Here is an 18,602-nt window from a genome sequence, read left to right as displayed (position 1 = left end):
TCCCCTGCATCGGCAGGCGGACTCTCAACCACTGTGCCACCAGGGAAGCCCAGAAGCTTTTAATTTTAATGAAGTCCAGCATATCACTTATTTCTTTCATGGATTATTTATTTGATGTTATATCTAAAAAGGCATCACTGTACCCAAGGTCATCTAGATTTTCTCCTATATTATCTTCTAGGAGTTTTATGGTTTTGTGTTTTACACTTACGTCCATTTTGATCTATTTTGAGTTAATTTTTATGAAAAGTGTAAAGTCTGAGTCTAAATTTTTTTTTTTTTTTTTTTGCATATGGGTTTCCAGATGTTCTAGTCCCATTGTTGAAGAGACTGTCTTTGTCTTACTGTCTTTTCTCCTTTGTCAAAGATTGGTTGAGTGTATTTATGGGGGTCTATTTCTGGTCTCTCCATTCTGTTCCATTAATCTATCTGTCCTTTCACCAATATCACACTCTCTTGATTACTGTGGCTTTATAATAAGTCTTGAAATTGGGTAGCATCAGTCCTCCAAACTTGTTCTGCTTTACACATTTAGTCTTTAATCTGTGTTTATTTTTTGGGACTGGTCTGAGTTCTTTATTCACATAGAAACTGGACTTGCTGCTATTGTTTCAGTAGTCAATCCCTCCCCCACTAATTAACAACACATTCCTGTCATACACCTTGATTCCATATATGTGCGTCTGTTTCTAGACTATTTCTTTGATGCATCTATCTCACTTACCTTTTTAATTATTACCTTTATAGCAAGGTACCTGACCCTTTTCTGGATGTTAGTGGAGACACCATTCTTAAAGATTAGTTGCTTATTTTTAGCCTTTATCTCTTGTATAAATGTTTCAAGATCAGCTGGTAAAGTTCAGTGTATAAATCTGCTGGGATAAATGGGTTTGCATCATAGGCTAAACCTTATTTGGTCATTCCATATTACTATTCCCATTATTATTGCTACTGTTTTTATTTTTCACATTGATGGATTGCTTTAGTTAGGATTTTTGAGACTGCATTCATTAATTTTCCTTTCCCATATGGTACATGTTTACTTTTAGTATCGAGTTCATTCTAGATGACTCAAAAAAGTCTCTCCTCTCTCCTTTTTCTCCCCCTTCAGTTCATGCTTTCTCCCACCACTCCGCTCGCCTTCTTTTTCTATTTTCTAGAACTTTTCCTGTAAGATTTGGACATTAGAGATTTTGTACTGTTTTCAAGCTTTGTAAAAATTGCCCCCCAAAAATCTGGGCCCACAATTCAACAATAAAAAGACAAATAATCCAATATAAAAATGGACATAGGAGCTGAAATGTATCCAATGTGATATATTCATACAATGGAATATTATTTGGCAACAGGAAGGAATGAAATACTGATATGTGCTACAACAGGACAGATCTTGAAAGCATTATGCTAAGTCAAAGAAGCCAAACCCAAAAGGTCACATTATTTTAAATCTCTGTCGTATCCTTAGTTATGGAGGCTTTTTTATTCCTAAGCTTATTGATTTATGTCTCCTCTGTTTTTCATTAATCTAAGCAGGTATTCGTTTATTGATCCTATATTAATGTTTTGTTATACTTTATTAGGCTTTGATTTTATCTTTATTAATTATTTAACTTGTTTATTGCTGTTAGACTTCATCTATCTTCTTTGCTTGGAGGCTTTGCACATTAATTTTCCAATTTTCTTCATTTCCAGAATATGCACTAAAATTATGAATTTTAGTACCCCTTTGCTGAGTTTCAAGAGTTGTTTGTAAATTGTGGATAACAGTCCTCTATGTACCCCTTTAGTTCTTTTCATCTTACAAGTCTTGATACATAGTGTTTTAAGACATCAAATTCTAATTTTTTCTAATTCCTTTATATTTAATTATTGATCCATGGATTTTATAAGTCTGTATTTTTTTCATTTTTATTAAGAAAAAATTCAATGTATAGAAAAATTAAAAGACCACGGCAATGAAACACTCATCTATCTACAACTTGGCATCAATAAATATTAGTATTTTTGTTTCATATATACTTTTTCCAAAGTGAGTGGTAAACACAATGATACTTCACCCTGAATACTTTAGCATGTGTCTTTTAAAAATAAAGACCACTTCCTTTATAGCCACAATATCATTTTCACCCTTAGGAAAAGTAATAAAATTTCTCTTATCCTATCCAGTAGCAGCCTTATTTGAATTTCTCCAGTTGTTTCCAAAGTGTCTTTTATATCTTTTATTTTGGACCAAGATCTAACCCCATTAATTTCACTTAGTTATGTCATGTCCCGTTTAATCTGTTTTTAGTGCCTCTACTTTCTTCTACCCAGACACTGACTTTTTGAAGTGCTGCAGAGCACCTTGTATTCTGCATACGCCTCATTGTTTCCTTGTGGTACTATTTATCTGATCCTTTATCTTCCATACTTCTTATAAGCTGGAAATTATGTCAAAGGCCTTGCTTAGGTTCAGGTTAAACATGGTTTTTGCAAGAATACTCCATAAGTGACACAACACACTTCTCACACAGTGTCATATAAGCAGAAACGTGTCAGGGGATCTCTCCCTTGCATAATATAACTTTTTCCTTGGCAATTAAAAAAATCAGGAGGTGATATTTGATACTGGATGAGTATTTTCTTTGCCATCAGTCTTGTACCTAATGACTTTGGCATCTATTGGTGATTTTAATTTGGATCAGTTACTTCATTGGGGATTACAAATTGGTGATTTAAAAAAAATTTTTTAATAGCTTTATTGAGTATAATCGCTTTACAATGGTGTGTTAGTTTCTGCTTTATAACAAAGTGAATCAGTTATACATATACATATGTCCCCATATCTCTTCCTTCTTGCGTCTCCCTCCCTCCCAATCCCACCCCTCTAGGTGGTCACAAAGCAGCAAGCAGGTCTCCCTGTGCTATGCGGCTGCTTCCCACTAGCTAGCTATTTTGCATTTGGTAATGTATATATGTCCGTGCCACTCTCTCACTTTGTCCCAGCTTACCCTTCCCCCTCCCCGTATCCTCAAGTCCATTCTCTAGTAGGTCTGCGTCTTTATTCCCATCTTGCCCCTAGGTTCTTCATGACCTTTTTTTTTTTTTAGATTCCATATATATGTGTCAGCATACGGTATTTGCTTTTCTCTTTCTGACTTACTTCACTCTGTATGACAGACTCTAGGTCCATCCACCTTACTACAAATAACTCAATTTCATTTCTTTTTTATGGCTGAGTAATATTCCATTGTATATATGTGCCACATCTTCTTTATCCATTCATCTGTTTATGGACACTTAGGTTGCTTCCATGTCCTGGCTATTGTAAATAGAGGTGCAATGAACATTTTGATACATGACTCTTTTTGAATTATGGTTTTCTCAGGGTATATGCCCAATAGTGGGATTGCTGGGTTGTATGGTAGTTCTATTTTTAGGTTTTAAGGAACCTCCAAACTGTTCTCCATAGTGGCTGTATCAATTTACATTCCCACCAACAGTGCAAGAGGCTTCCCTTTTCTCCACACCCTCTCCAGGATTTATTGTTTGTAGATTTTTTGATGATGCCCATTCTAATTGGTGTAAGGTGATAACTCATTGTAGTTTTTATTTGCATTTCTCTAATGATAAATGATGTTGAGTATTCTTTCAAGTGTTTGTTGGCAATCTGTATGTCTTCCTTGGAGAAATGTCTGTTTAGGTCTTCTGCCCATTTTTGGATTGGGTTGTTTGTCTTTTTGATATTGAGCTGCATGAGCTGCTTGTAAATTTTGGAGATTAATCCTTTGTCAGTTGCTACATTTGCAAATATTTTCTCCCATTCTGAGGGTTGTCTTTTCGTCTTGTTTATAGTTTCCTTTGCTGTGCAAAAGCTTTGAAGTTTCATTACGTTTATTTGTTTGTTTATTTGTTTATTTTTGTTTTTATTTGCATTTCTCTAGGAGGTGGGTCAAAAAGGAATGTGCTGTGATTTATGTCATAGAGTGTTCTGCCTATGTTTTCCTCTAAGAGTTTTATAGTGTCTGGCCTTACATTTAGGTCTTTAATCTATCTTGAGTTTATTTTTGTGTATGGTGTTAGGGAGTGTTCTAATTTCATACTTTTACATATACCTGTCCAGTTTTCCCAGCACCACTTATTGAAGAGGCTGTCTTTTTCTCTACTGTATATTCTTGCCTCCTTTATCAAAGATAAGGTGACCATAGGTGCGTGGGTTTATCTCTGGGCTTTCTATCCTGTTCCATTGATCTATATTTCTGTTTTTGTGCCAGTACCATTCTGTCTTGATTACTGTAGCTTTGTAGTATTGTCTGAGGGCAGGGAGCCTGATTCCTCCAGCTCCGTTTTTCTTTCTCAAGATTGCTTTGGCTATTCGGGGTCTTTTGTGTTTCCATACAAATTGTGAAATTCTGAGATAAGCCTCCTCTTCTCAATGGGAAAGCACTATAATTCCCCTACCAAAAGAATCCTTTATTCTTTTATTTATTTATTGAAATATAGTTTATTTACTGTTATTTTAGTTTCAAGTATACTGCAAAGTGATTCATAAACTTATTTTTATTAAGGTTTCATTTACATGCAATAAAATTCACTGATTTTTAGGTACACAGTTTGATGAGTTTGACACAATATACTGTAGTAACCACCACAATGATGATATAGAATATTTTCCACACGCCAGCACTTCCCTTTTGTGCCTCTGTATAGCCAAATCCCCTCTCCATCCCCAACCCCAGGCGACACTGATCTTTTTGTCTCTAGATTTTTTTTAGAACCAAATGAAATCAAACAAAAGCCAATCACAAAGTATGATATTCTTTCATTTTGCATAATGAAAAGAATGAGATTTATGCATGTTAAGTTTATCAGTAGTTGGTTACTCTTTATTGCTGGGTAGTATTTCATGGTATGGATGGATCTACCAGAGGTTGCTTATGTATTTACAAGTTGATGGAAATTTGTGTTTCCAGTTTGGGGATATTATGAATAAAGCTGCTGTAAACATATACGTGCCAGTCTTTATGTCAACACGTTTTCACTTCTCTTGGGTAAATACCCAGGAGTAGAATTGCTGGATGGTCCTTTTACGTGCATGGTTAACTTTTTGAGAAACTGCCAGCTGGCTTTCCAAACTCGCCGTACCATTCTGCATTTCCACCAGCAATGTATGAGAAATTAAGTTGCTCTACATCCTTGCCAACACTTGATATTCTTTTTAACTTTGTCGATTCTAGTGGGTGTGAGTAAAACTAATTGAGATTTTAATTTGCTTTTTTCAATGAGTAATAATGATGAGCATCTTTTCATGCAATGATTTGTCATTGTTATATCTTCTTGGATAAGAATGTATTTAAATCTTTTGCTCATTTTAATTTGGTTGTTGTTTTAAGTTGTAAGATTACTCATAGAAGAATATTTTAACTTCTATATGTATATGAGTTGTTTCTTTGTTACTAATTTAAATTTTATTGAACATGGTCTGAGAAAATGTTCTGTATGAAGCTTGAAATCTTTGGTCTATTGACATTGCTTACTGAAAGGGAAACATATCTCTTCCCTCTCAGAAACCTTGTCCTACACCAATATTTCTTGAATTTTACAGTAGACGACCCCTCCGAATGGACCGTAAGTTGAGAAATACTTTGCAGAATAAGGCATTTAATCTTTCATTGATTCATTACTTGATTTAGCACACACTGAATACCTTTCATGCCCCGATCTTTACTTAGGTGCTGGGACACCCTGGATGTTGTATTGTAAACAGACAATAGATAATTAAGTTTTTCTCTACCCTTTATCAACTCTCTCATTAGCCTTCCTGCTTGTTCTTTTGGGTTCTCTATGGAGACAATCATATCAGGAGACTGATTAGCATATCCCTCCCTCCTTTTTAATTTAATTTTCTATTTTATTTATTTTTAGCTGTGTTGGGTCTTTGTTGCCGTGTGCGAGCTTTAGTTGTGGCGAGAGGGGTCTGCTGTTCATTGTGGTGCATGGGCTTCTCGTTGTGGTGGCTTCTGTTGTTGCAGAGCTCGGGCTCTAGGCACGCAGGCTCAGTAGGCTCAGTAGTCGTGGTGCACGGGTTTAGCTGCTCCGCGGCATGTGGGACCTACCCGGACCAGGGATCGAACCCGTGTCCCCTGCATTGGCAGGCGGATCCTTAACCACTGCACCACCAGGGAAGTCCCACTCCCTCCTTTTTGAAATACCTTCTATACTAGGTTCCTGGGGGAGTCCACTCTCCTGGTTTACCTTCTCTGTCTTTGGTTGCCACTTGGGATGGTCTCCTTTTTTGGTTCCTCTTCACCCTCTTAACTTTTTAAAGTTGGCATGCCTTTCAGGATTTAATCCTTGAACGTCTTCTCTTTTCTAACTACTCTCAGCCTTAATGACCTACCCAATCCAATACTGAACCCTGGGTTCTTCCACCAAAATTTACTCTAACCATAGTCTTTCCCATTTCAATTAATAGCAACTCCATTCTTTTCGCCTCTAAAGTCCAAACATTTGGAGTTATTTTTATTCCTTCCTTGATTTCCAAACCCCCTCTCCTGAGCAAATACTGTTGGCTCTAAATTCAAAACCATCCCAAACTGCCACCAGTTCTCATTATTCTTCTTGCTAGGGTTCCGTCCAAGTCATCCTCTCTTACCTGGATTCTGGCCAGTAGCCTAGTAACATATCTCCCCCTTTCCTTCCTCTTTCTCTCCTATAATTAATTTGCAATATGGTAGCCAGAATGATTCCTTAAACAAAAGTCAGATCACGAAGTTCCTCTGCTCAAGATCCTCTGCCTCCCTGCCCCTCCCACACCCCTTAGAGTAAAAGCCAGTCCTTAAACTGGACGAAATCCCACCCAATGATCTGTCCTCTCAGACTACCCCATTAACCCTCCGTTCCATCCCTTTGCCTCACTGCTATTCTTAGGCCTCACCCAGGCACACTCACCTCTAAGGGCCACTGCACCTGCTCTTTCTGCTTCTTGGGACCATCTTCCCTCAGATACCTGCATGACTTACCTGCTTCCTCCCCTCCTTTATTTACTCATACGTAGCACTTTCAGTGGGATCATCACTGAGAATTGTTTAAACCTGAATATCACCCAACACTCCCTGCTTTAATTTTCTCCATAGCACTGATTACTTTCTAACGGAAAATATTATTTCCTTATTCTTTTCTAATGTCTGTCTTCCCCTCCAGAATGTAAGTTCCACATGGTCAAAATGTTTTTTTCTGATTTTTTACTCATATTTATTTTCCCACACTGACACATAGTATAAGCACTCAATAAATGACTGAGAAGCAAATAACTGAGAGAACTGGGCAGGATATCTTTTGAAGAACCAAGGACGTGATGAATTGGAGGTGGGGCCATCAATTTCGCCTATCACTTACTTGGTCCTGATGCAATGCCCCCCTCCCCCCCAGCAACTTGGGGGAGAAAAACACTGCAGAACACAGCAGGAAGGTGCCTGCAGTCCAGGGTCTGACTCTCTGCTCAACTCTTATCTCCGTGGACAACACCAATTTCCTGGACACTGTTCCTTAAACTATTCATCAGCATGATATTTCATTCTGGTGGAGAGGAGGACCTTTTTGGAAATATTTATTTCTTGGTAACATTTTGATCAATCTTTTAACAACATCTTTAAAATTAACAAACACATTAAACAAACTGACAATGAAAAATCACAAACTTTTAAATATTAATAAAAACATCTTAAAATCGGACCCATAGCTGTCCTTGACGTATATTATTTACTTACTGGGGAGAGGAACCCTTGAACTTCATTTTACCTCACCTGTCAAGCCACAGTGATGTAAATGATTTTAATTCTGACCTGTAAATCAAAACTCCAAACCACTGGTACTCATGGAGTACCCATGACTGCATAATGCTGTTGTTAAGTACCGCTGGGCTGTAAAATAAATAGAGGACACAGTCTCTGGCTAGATAGGTTGGGGCTTACTGTGACTTGCCCACATTTCTCAACTATAGCATAAAGCAAAAGAAAGATCTGAGCACTGATTTGAAGCTCTATTCAATTTTCACAGTAAAGTTGACTGACTTTTGCCTAGCTCTTATACCTATCTGAATAAATGGCTTAACATTTTTGTTCCACTTTTCAACTGGTGATTGGTTTATCCAGCAAATTATTTCCCTAACAAATAATGTCACTCAGGATAATTGAACTTTTCCAGCACTTAAGAAGAATGTACAAAACCAGGCATAATCCCATTGGTTGTGTTCTTTATGCTTTAAGATTTATGTATATCTAGGACTGCTGTTATTTTTATTAAAAAAGAAAAAAACGTTTGCCATAATCCTCAAAAGCCTATGACCAGTAGAAATATGGCATATTAAAATAATTAAAAGTATATTACGGAAAGGAGCACCTTATTTCATCTTTAGAAGAAACTATGTTAGTTGGAAAAGAATATCAGTTTTAGAAGTCATGATTTTCTAATAAAGTAACATTTCTTTAAGAAGAGCATTTCCACAAGAATATGGGGGGAAATAGGAGAATTCTTTAAACTGAGGCTGGGGCTAAACTGAGTGCAGCATTTTCTTGCCCAAATCAGGTTTTCCTTTTATCTCTCAAAATGCCAACAGGAGGCAAAGGGCCCAGCTTCATCGCGAATTACGCGCTGATTCTCCCTCCATCAACTTGATCCCCAAATGTACTTGGGAACCAACTTCTGACTCCAGACAAACGACTGTTAGTTCCAGCTCTTACCTGCCAATTACAATACTGTACTTTGGATATCCGTGCCAGTCTCTGGATCAGCCTGATGATAAGATTACAGGACCTGTTTGTTCAGTTCATTAGCAGAAATTCGTTCCACCCAGACAGAGCAAGCAGCGGTTTGGGACTCGGGTAAAGGGAGGGATATGCCAGGGGCCTGCCGGGATGGATTGATTTTTCTTATTGGGAACTGGGAAAGGAAAGCACTATTTCTCTTTCGGGATCCCCATTTCCCCTTCCAGTTCCTCTGTTTGGGGCAGACAATAGAAGCCTCACAGGCCCCCCTCTCCCCGCGCGGGTCCCTGTCGCCCCCTCCTCCCCTCCCCTCGCCCACCGGCTTCCCCAACTCCGGCTCCAGGCAGAGATTTGTCAGAACCGTTCGGTTGAGACTGATTATGATTGCAGCAGATGGGCTGGATCTGACAGCCTGATCCTAAGCAGCTTCTGATGGGGGTGCCGCGGAGGGGCGGGGAGGGGGAGAAGGTGGGGGACGGGAATCTGTGGGACGGAGCCGCCTGCTAGGAGCGCACCGCGCGGCCCCGCCAGGCGCGACGGGGCAGCTGTTTAACGCGCGCCTCCGGGAGGGAAGTGGCACGCGGACCCGAGGGGCCTCCCGGAAGGCCGGGGAAACGTCCATTGCCGAGAGGGCACCCAGACACCGGGAGGCAGGCGCAGGAAGACCGGCGCAACACAACAAAGCGGAAGAGCGCACGGAGGGCGCTCGGCTGCCGGGCGCTGGTGGGCGGCGGGGCGCGCGTGGCCCCGGCTTCCTCCGCCAGACCCGGACATGGCAAGTTGGTCAACTCCAAGCTCCGCGGCCAGCGCCTTGCTGCCCCCGAAGTGACAGCACTGCAGGGCCTGCCCACCCCGACCCCGACCCCGACCCGCTGCAAAATGCTCCACCACCGGCCAGGTAAGGAGACGCCAGCCCGCTCCCCTCCCGGGCGCGCCGCCCGCGCTCCGTAGCCTGACCCTTCGGCCCCTTTGCTCTCACTAGTCCGCGCGGACTCCCTGCTTCTGTGCCTCCCTCTGGTCTCCTCGGTCCATCTCTGCCCTCTACCGCCCTCCTTCACCGTCGCCCTTCTTTTTCCACCTTACCGGCTCCCAACAGCAGGGGGAGAAGTTCGGGGAGGTGGCACGAGGTCACGGGCTCTCTTCCGCAAGCGCCTGCACCTGGCCCCGCTCCGCAGGCGGTGGGTGGGACCCGGCTGTGTGTACTTTCATCCCCCTTCCCGCTCCCACGCAGTCCGAGCCCCGCACAGCACACACGCACGCGCGCGCGCACACGCACACACACACACACACACACACACACACACACACACACACACACTCTCTCTCTCTCTCTCTCTCTCTCTCTCTCTCTCTCTCTCACACTCCCTCCCTCCCTCCCTCCTTTCCACCCGTGGGGCCTCGCTTTTGCGCTGGAAGCGCAAATGAAAACAAGCACACGTGCAGACACAGTTCCAAGTTGGCGTGCTCCAGAGACTCCTGAAGGGGGAAGGGGTGGCAGGGGAAGGCGCGAATCTTGACAACTCCGACGCGCCCAAGCACAGCACCAGTGCCCCTTCTGCCCCTTGGCCTTGACTTCTGTGTCCCGGGGCCAGCAGAGCCAGGCGCCTCCAAGGGGGCCCGGGAGGCTGCTGTGCTTGGCACAGGCAATGTTGTGCCGCCGGAAACCCTTCGTCCCCCGACCCCCCCCCCCCGGGGGCCAGCGGCCTGGGCCACTTTCTGGCCCCTGGGACCTGCCTTCATCCCCACCCCCTCCACAGGCCCATCACCAGTGGGTCCCTGACCTTGTCTAGCCGGCTCAGGGCGTCTGGCCCTGGCAGCCCCTCACTGGCGGCTGTCGCCCCAGCTCGCCAGGAGCTACTGGTGTGTGCCCTGTTGCTACTGGCAACTGCCTGTGCCGAAAGCTCAGCCCCTACCGCAGCTTAATGCTGATTGATGGGCAGAAATGCGATATTTTCTGGAGCTCAGCGGCCACTCTGGGACAGGGGCGCTCCCCGCCGCTGGAGCCCTGCAGACCGCCTGCTACCCTTCCCAACTCTAGGCCCCGCCCCAGCCCACCCCTTAGTAAAAAGGGGCTCTTAGGATAGCCTCATTCTCTAGGCGTAGGTTTGGTGTCTGCATTTGCTTTCCTGAGTCACCAGCAGTCTCCCCCGAGTGAGTTTCCCATCTTATTCTCAAGGATTCTATTGCGACGGATAAACGAGGCCGCTGTTTCTGGACGCGAGCATCTTCCTTTCTACTGTCAGCTCACACACCGCATCCTACACATAGTTACTTAAAATAGATCACTTCTTTAATGACCAGAACTGTTCCTGCAAGTGCTCAGGAAAGCATTTTCCAAAAATAATTCACTTCCTATCAGTACCTCTTCCTCAGCGACTCCTCTCCTCCCATTGCACTGCCTCTTCCCTTCTCCCTCAGAGAGGTGGTCCTTTCCAACCCAGAAAGACACAATCTGGGGAATAAGCCTGAGCTTGGGATGCTCAGTGCTGGGATAACCTTTACCACTTCTGTGTTTTCGCATATTAACCCCCCAAACTCATTACCCCCTCCCCTTTTCTGGGATGGCAGCCTTCTCCTCTAAGCTATTGTGAACTAATAGAAATTTTTCCGGGCTTATAGCAATTCCTGTCCCCATCTGTACCCCTTCTCTTCCTCCCCAATACTGAGGGCAAAGGGCCAGATTTTATTATCAATGAAATGATCTTTAAAAGAAGTTTTTGTTCTGCAGTATTATTCTGAGCACCCCAGTATTTTGAGCAGAGTATTTTCACTATCTGAATTGTCACGCCTAGCTTCGTTTTGCCTGTGGACATTCATTTGGAAAACCATGTGACGTTTTAAAGTCATTCATTTGTTCATGCCAACAAAACTTTCTTGTGAGGCTCTCCAGTGTTGGACACCAACCAAGGCCCTGAGTTGGGAATGGAGCAGAGACAGAGCCCAAATGGCTATCATCATTCTAAAGCCTCCATTATAGCTGGATTGTGGTTATTGCCATGATGGTTAATATTATAACAGCACACTACATTTGACCAGGACTTTACAGTTTACAAAAGGCTTTCACAGGCTTTATCTGCTTTAATCCCAGCAGCAGGAATTTTAAATAGCAGGGATTCCACCAAAAGGCCCAGTAAGGCTCATCAATCCTGCTTAAGCAAAAAGAAAAAGAATCTTGCAAATCATCCCAATAGCTGATGGAGCTTTAAAACACAGAATAAACAATTCAGAAGAAGCTTATGAAGCTTAGTTAGCAGAATGCAGCTTGGGGAAGATAAGTGAAATGCATGGAACATGCACAGTACCAGAAAGGCATCCTGGGAAGAAACTCCATCCTGAGAGGGCTGACGGCTGGAGGTGGAGGCTTTCCGGGGCTCTGGACTATTGCCTTATCCCAGGATCTAAAATGGGATGAAAGTGTTAGCGCAAAGTTGCTGGGAGACTAGCAAATTAAGCAAAATGAGTAGGCAAGACTTTCTTTAGCTACAAGGCATTCTTGAGATATCCACAAGTTTCTGGTATATATTTACTTTAGAACTGAAGCAATTTTCTGTACTTAGAGCATAAAACACGAGTTTTTGTGCCTTGTCTGAGCCATATGAAGACAATCAGGGTTTTGGTCATTTTTCACCCACTACTTTGAAAACTGGGGTTGTCTATGAAAACAGATGGTTAGGGCTTCCCTGGTGGCGCAGTGGTTGAGAGTCCGCCTGCCAATGCAGGGGACACGGGTTCGTGCCTCGGTCCGGGAAGATCCCACATGCCACGGAGCGGCTGGGCCCGTGAGCCATGGCCGCTGAGCCTGCGCGTCTGGAGCCTGTGCTCTGCAACGGGAGAGGCCACAACAGTGAGAGGCCCACGTACTGCAAAAAAAAAAAAAAAAAGAAAAGAAAAGAAAACAGATGGATAAATAGAAATATCTCTTTGTTATCATTTATAGGGAAAATGTACAGAAGGCCTTTATGTAGATTTGTTCCTTTTCTCTTACCCTTCAACATGGAGGGCAGCTGTCTCTCACATCTCAGCTGTGAATATCATTCGTGACTCTCCTCCAGAAACGATGTCTAGAATGCCAACTGATAGATAGAAAATTTGGTTGGCATTTCAGACATCATGCGAGGCTCTTGTTTGTCATTTTGAAAAGTTTTATTCAGAGAAGGTTTACAACCAAGATGGTGTATCATAAAGAGCTGATTATGGCCCGAAGCTGGCTGTGGGTACCACTAGATAACAGATAAGCCAAGAAAGTAATCACAGAGTAAGGTCTGTTGTTAGGAAAGAATGGAGATACCCAAGGAAGCTTTTTCTTATTTAGTAACATGAGGTCTGTGGAAACCTTTAGATGTGTTGGTGTTTTGGTTTTTTGGTTTTGGGTTTTTTTTTGCTGGAGAATCAGTTTTTTCAATCCTGTTACTCTTATTTGGCATTCCCATGTATTATTTTCATTCTTAGACATTATAACATTTTGACTAGAGCTGAACTTACATGTTTAGGTTGATTGTATGTCAATGAAAAACACATTACATATGTATTATATATATGTATTTTATATATATATATATATATATATATTTTTTTTGTGTGTGTGTGTGTGGTATGCGGGCCTCTCACTGTTGCGGCCTCTCCCGTTGCGGAGCACAGGCTCCGGACGCGCAGGCTCAGCGGCCATGGCTCACGGGCCCAGCCGCCCCGCGGCATGTGGGATCCTCCCAGACCGGGGCACGAACCCGTGTCCCCTGCATCGGCAGGCAGACTCCCAACCACTGCGCCACCAGGGAAGCCATATATATGTATTTTTTTGTGGGGGGTGATTCGATTGGACCTCGTGGACCCTTCTCTGACAGGGGAGTTCTGCAGCTTCTGCTGGATCCCTGAGGTTTTCAAATGAAGTTTAGAGAGAGGTGTGGTTGATTCCAGCCCTAGGCATCTTCCTCTGATTTTCTTATTTAATGTGAGAGACATGAACAGAGGAAAGTTGTGGGGACTGGGATGATGGGTAACATCACCCTGGTTCAGGGGGGTCGGTCTCCCCCCCTACTCTCTAATTTGAGGCCCCGTTATTTATCTGTTCAATAAATATTTGTGGAGGAGCATTTTTAGAGACCAGGCTCTGCGTTCCAAGCCTCCTTGCTTTTTCTGCAGAACTATGCCATTTCATCTGATCCATTAGCTGTGTGCCTTTCAAATATCTGATATCTGACCAACATTGCTTCCTAAATATTACTTTCTTCCAGCCTTCTTTCTCCCAGTAACTCTGTTCGTGTGTCTCCCCCGCTCAGTCTTCTTAGATGGTAGCGGATTAAGTAAACAGTCCCTGTGAATTTGTTGCTCAGCTCAGAGAGCATGGCTGTCTCATGTTACTTGATATGAGCTTAACCGACAAAATGAGGAAGCAAATGGATCAGTGTATGTTGTGTTGTGTTGTGTTGAAAGAGGTCCAGAATACGTCATGGCGCTTACTGCTGTAGGTAAGACTCTGGCCTCTAAATGGATCGTGAACTCAGAGTGTTACTAAAACTACAAGTTACCTGGCAGGTGGTTAAGAGTTTGTTTAAACCTGGGAGTCTTGTAGACCTGGACTCAGATCCTGATACCATCGATGTAATTTGAGGCAAAGTTATTAATGTATATAACCTCCATTTGGTTTCCTTACTAATAAAAGAGAAAACAATATGCATTTATAAGGTGTTAAGTATAAAATCTAACATATTTCGAGGGCTTAGGACAGTACTGAATGCTCAAGAAGATGAGCATATGCTCTCTTCTGTGGTCTTTTCATGTTATTTTCCATTTTGTTGGGACCTAGTAAGACTCCCTTTTTCACATCATCTCATCTTTGAACCAGCTCCCAGTATACCACAGAGAGCAACCATTATAGGGAAGTTACAGTTTAAAGCCATTACTGCTACTTTCTGAAGGAGCACATGCCTTCCAGCAGTATGATGGGAGATGACACCGCTTTCTCTCTTTGAGATGCAAACAGTTTAGTCTCTAAGGTAAACCTAGAAACTTTCAGTTAACATTCAGTTCATCCACTGCCTGTGAAAGGCACTGTGTTTCACACAGTACAGGGATGCAGAGATGAAAAACACAGTTTGTTCTCAGCTTTCAACGTGGAAGAGAGGAGGTGTTGATATGATAAGGAAAAAACCAGCATAATAATAAGGAACGTCATCATAATAAAGACAGCTGTCACTTACTAAGCCCTGGTGTGTATCAGACACATATTTTATTAAAGGCGGCAACAGTCTTGAGTTCTGTGAGAGAGATGTTATTTCTCCATTATAGAGGTATGATATTATGAAGGTAAACTTAAGTTTCATAGCGGTGTTATTAACAAAATACTATTGGTTGCAAAGGAGAGAGTTATCCTTACCAGAGAAGCCTACCTCAGGTGGTTTGAATGAGTTGTTTGGAAATATTGATAGTGTTTTATTTAATAACTGCATTATCCAAGGTTAGATTTGGGTTCAACAATCTCTTGATCCCTTACGCTCTGTTCACAGCATTATAGAAAAGAGAGAAAGAAAAGACTGGGCTTTGTTAACCAGCCATCGAGGAATTCATTCTCTTCCCTTTCTCAGTTCTTTGTTCATTTTTATTGCAAATGCCTGCGGGGAAAATGTCTTATCTAACCTCCCTTGTGAAGTTATTCCTTAGTTTAAAGACCACATTATCATCAGTGATTTTTTGGATTTATTTCTGTTTTTTCATCGTATACCGTTGAGGCTACCAACATTTTCTCTAATGTAAATCATATCAAGTTTATAAATACACATTTGCATGTGTCAAATCGTTAGTATGGCATTCTAAAATAGCATAGATTATTGACTACAGTAGGCATCAGAGTCAAATATAGGAGTCAACACACATTTCACCTGATGCAAATTCTGATAACTTGACTTCTCCCAGACTGTTCCTCTTTTGTTTTTCCTTTTAGTCACACCTTATTTTTTCACCTAAACATGCTAATATTCTAATATTGTAATGCTGTTCTCCATACCTCCTCCCTGGTGACAGGTGTCCAAACTCAGCTGTCACTCTCCATCTTTTTCCTGTTGAGATTGTATAAAATGGACTGTCTTCTCAAATTTCTAGAGTGATGCTTTTATCTTAGGAATCCTAAACTTGCCTGAATCACTGCAGCATGAAAAGGGAATCACACAGGCTATCTAAATATTCGTTGGGCATATGAATTTTAATCCTTCAGAATGGTATTTTTAAGGGAAACAGGTATTCACTTGAGAAGGCATAGATTGATCTTTACAACTCACTGTCCGCTGTGTTCCAGTTTAAAGGAATTCCAGCACAAAAAGAATTCCAGCCAAACACAGCATTTCTATGCATCACCGGAAGGCTTTCTTGCCTGCCATCTTTCATTCACTTATTTATTCATAAATTGACTCAACAGACTGGGGTTAAGTACCTACCATGTGTCAGGCAGCGTGTCAGACTTAGAGTGACTGCAAGCAGCATCTATTCTTCTGATACTGAACGTTGAGCAACAGAAAGTCATCAGTTCTCAAAAGAAACAAGTAAACAAAAGAAACACACACCTTTGCCATTGCATGATTCTGCGCGCTTCCTGCTTTTGTGAATTATTTTAGCCAATCTCATCCTTGTTGCATTAACGTATTTTTTTAAATTGTTCTTATCTTTCACTAAGACTTTCACTCAGAAGGTAGAAACCTTTGTTCCTCTGTACCTCAGAGTCTATCCTGATTTTCCTGATGCATTTCCACTTGTCTTTTTTGCTGAGTTCTCAGTGCTTTAAGGCTTTTCATACACATTTGTTAACTAGACAGCAGGAGGAAAATGGAGAAGTGAGGAAGCTTAGGAATTTCTTACGTTCGGAATTAGGAAATTAGCTAACTTGGGGTTTAACATAGCCCCAAAGGACTGTCATTTTTCTGTCCTTCCTGCATATCATCACGTCTACCTCAGATCCTATTGGGGAATGCATCCTCTTTTTCACTGGACAGTCCATTTCAGGGTTTGGTGTACACACCTTTGTGTCTGTGACTTCCCCTTAGACATTTCTGGCACTGGTGGCGGTTTTCCAGAACTTGTGGAATCCTGATGCTGCTTTGTGGATATCCCTCCCCCGTTCTGCTAAGTTACAATGACTCTGAGGATTTCCTTCTGTGTCATTACGGCCACCCTCTTCTTCCTCCTACACTGACATGTTTGGAGACATCCACCTTATTTTCATTCAAAGAGACCATTTGTGTAACACTTAAACTGCACAAGACCTTGTCCCAGATTCCATGAATTCGTAGTAAGTTGTTTCAGAATGTCATTAGTTATAAGTTAATTATAAAATTAGTTTTAAGATACAAATGTCCTGGAGGAGAGAGGACATTACTCTCTAGGTGGAATAGGAAACACACCCGTAAGGTAACAGAAACAGCGTAGGAAATCAGCGTAACAGGAGGCGGGGGGAGAGATCTAGTCAGGAGAGGGCTTGCTCTCAGCCTCTGAGGCAGGCACTTGAAGCAGCCCTGGAGGACAAGGGGTTGCTGAAGATGGAGAAGTAGTAGGGACCCATCAATATGGCTCAGTGTCTGTGTGCTGAGCACTTTGGGCTTCATCCTCTGGGGTAGCGGTGCCCAAGACATGTCTCCCTGGAACAGTAGTTCCGCTGGGTGTTGTAGGTGTACAACACCTACAAAACAAGTCCCTGTGGTTGAAAGGTAAGAAAAGCGGAGGGAAAGTTAAACAGATTTTCTCTCCTGCAGACGTTCTCCAAGGCTTTAATGCGCTAATCTGCATTGTAATCTCGAAGTTTCCCAAAATACCTCGATCGCTGAATCCGTTTTTAACGGGGAGCCTCTTTTGGAAAATCCCTTGGAGGCCACTGATGTTTTTGAGTCAGAGGCTGTATGGGTGAAAGATGTTAGAAGCGCGCACCTGAAGACGTGCATAGGGGGTGGGATCTGGGTGGGGGGTGGGATGCAGGATAAATAGGAGACTGGCTCTGTCCAGCAGGACAGGTTGAAGACCTGGATTACGCGGTGGCATGAGAATAGGAAAGAAGGGATATTTCATGAGTTCTCACAGTGTAAGAACCTCCATTCTTTTTTCAATGACCAGATGGAAAAGAGTTTCCAAGATGGAGAATCAGGAAGGGCCCCAAACTTTTAGATTCTTTTGCCTTAGGAGTCTTATCTAGCAAGGCTCTTATCTAGTGCTGCTTTTCAGAAGCAGTGAAAACGTGATGAAACTGGGGTGTCTTTGCAGGCATGTGTCTTTTTTTGGGTGGGTGCTCTATAGTCCAGATACTTCTTCTACAAAATGCACTTAAAACAGCCCCGCTATTTCAAATCATGTGTCTGGTATAACATCGCCATAAATGACCTCACGCAGCTATTAGAGCTCCCTGAATCGGAAGTGGCCTGTATTTGCCAAGGGAGTGTCTGCGACACAGAGAAGAGACCACACCCTGCTGTTGGGAATCTGGTTCTTTGTCTGGCTAAAGGGCACTGTTGTTGGTTTTCCTTATGGGGAGCGTTATCCGAAATGACAGTGGGCACAGTATAGGAGTCACACCGATTTTGCTGCCAGGTCTCCTGAGTTTATTCATCCCTGGAGATGCTGAGATTTCGGCGTACAGGGTTGAGTCCCATCATTTGTCTGTTTGGTCTCCAAGGACTGGACTCCAGGTCTGTTCACCGTCTGCACAGTCTGTTTAATCTGTGCAGGAAATCATGCATGTGGCTTTTGGCTGTTCACATAAGATTACACAGAATAATGATTTTTCTTCCGTGATTATTTTCTATTTTCAAGAAATGTTCTTAACACTTTTTTCCCATAAAACAGGCAGCAGAATAATGCAGTGGTATAAAATGAAAGGCTTTGCTG

At 42.5% G+C, this 18,602-nt stretch overlaps 1 protein-coding gene across 7 annotated transcripts in view; it reads left to right on the top strand.

Annotated features, from left to right (window-relative positions):
- Positions 1–18,602, top strand: part of NCKAP5 (NCK associated protein 5) — a 1,039,671-nt gene that overhangs the window by 397,514 nt on the left and 623,555 nt on the right. Inside the window, exon 1 of one of the 7 annotated variants that reach the window (XM_033440358.2) lies at positions 8,562–9,642. The exons of the other annotated variants lie outside the window; for them this stretch is intronic. The gene's annotated coding sequence lies outside the window, so the exon portion shown is untranslated. Of the gene's footprint in view, positions 1–8,561; positions 9,643–18,602 lie in introns of those variants that run through there. 7 annotated transcript variants of the gene reach the window in all.

This window comes from Orcinus orca, chromosome 7 (assembly GCF_937001465.1).
Source record: "Orcinus orca chromosome 7, mOrcOrc1.1, whole genome shotgun sequence".
NCBI classification, from domain to species: domain Eukaryota; kingdom Metazoa; phylum Chordata; class Mammalia; order Artiodactyla; family Delphinidae; genus Orcinus; species Orcinus orca.
This window is presented reverse-complemented; position numbering and strand designations above follow the sequence as displayed.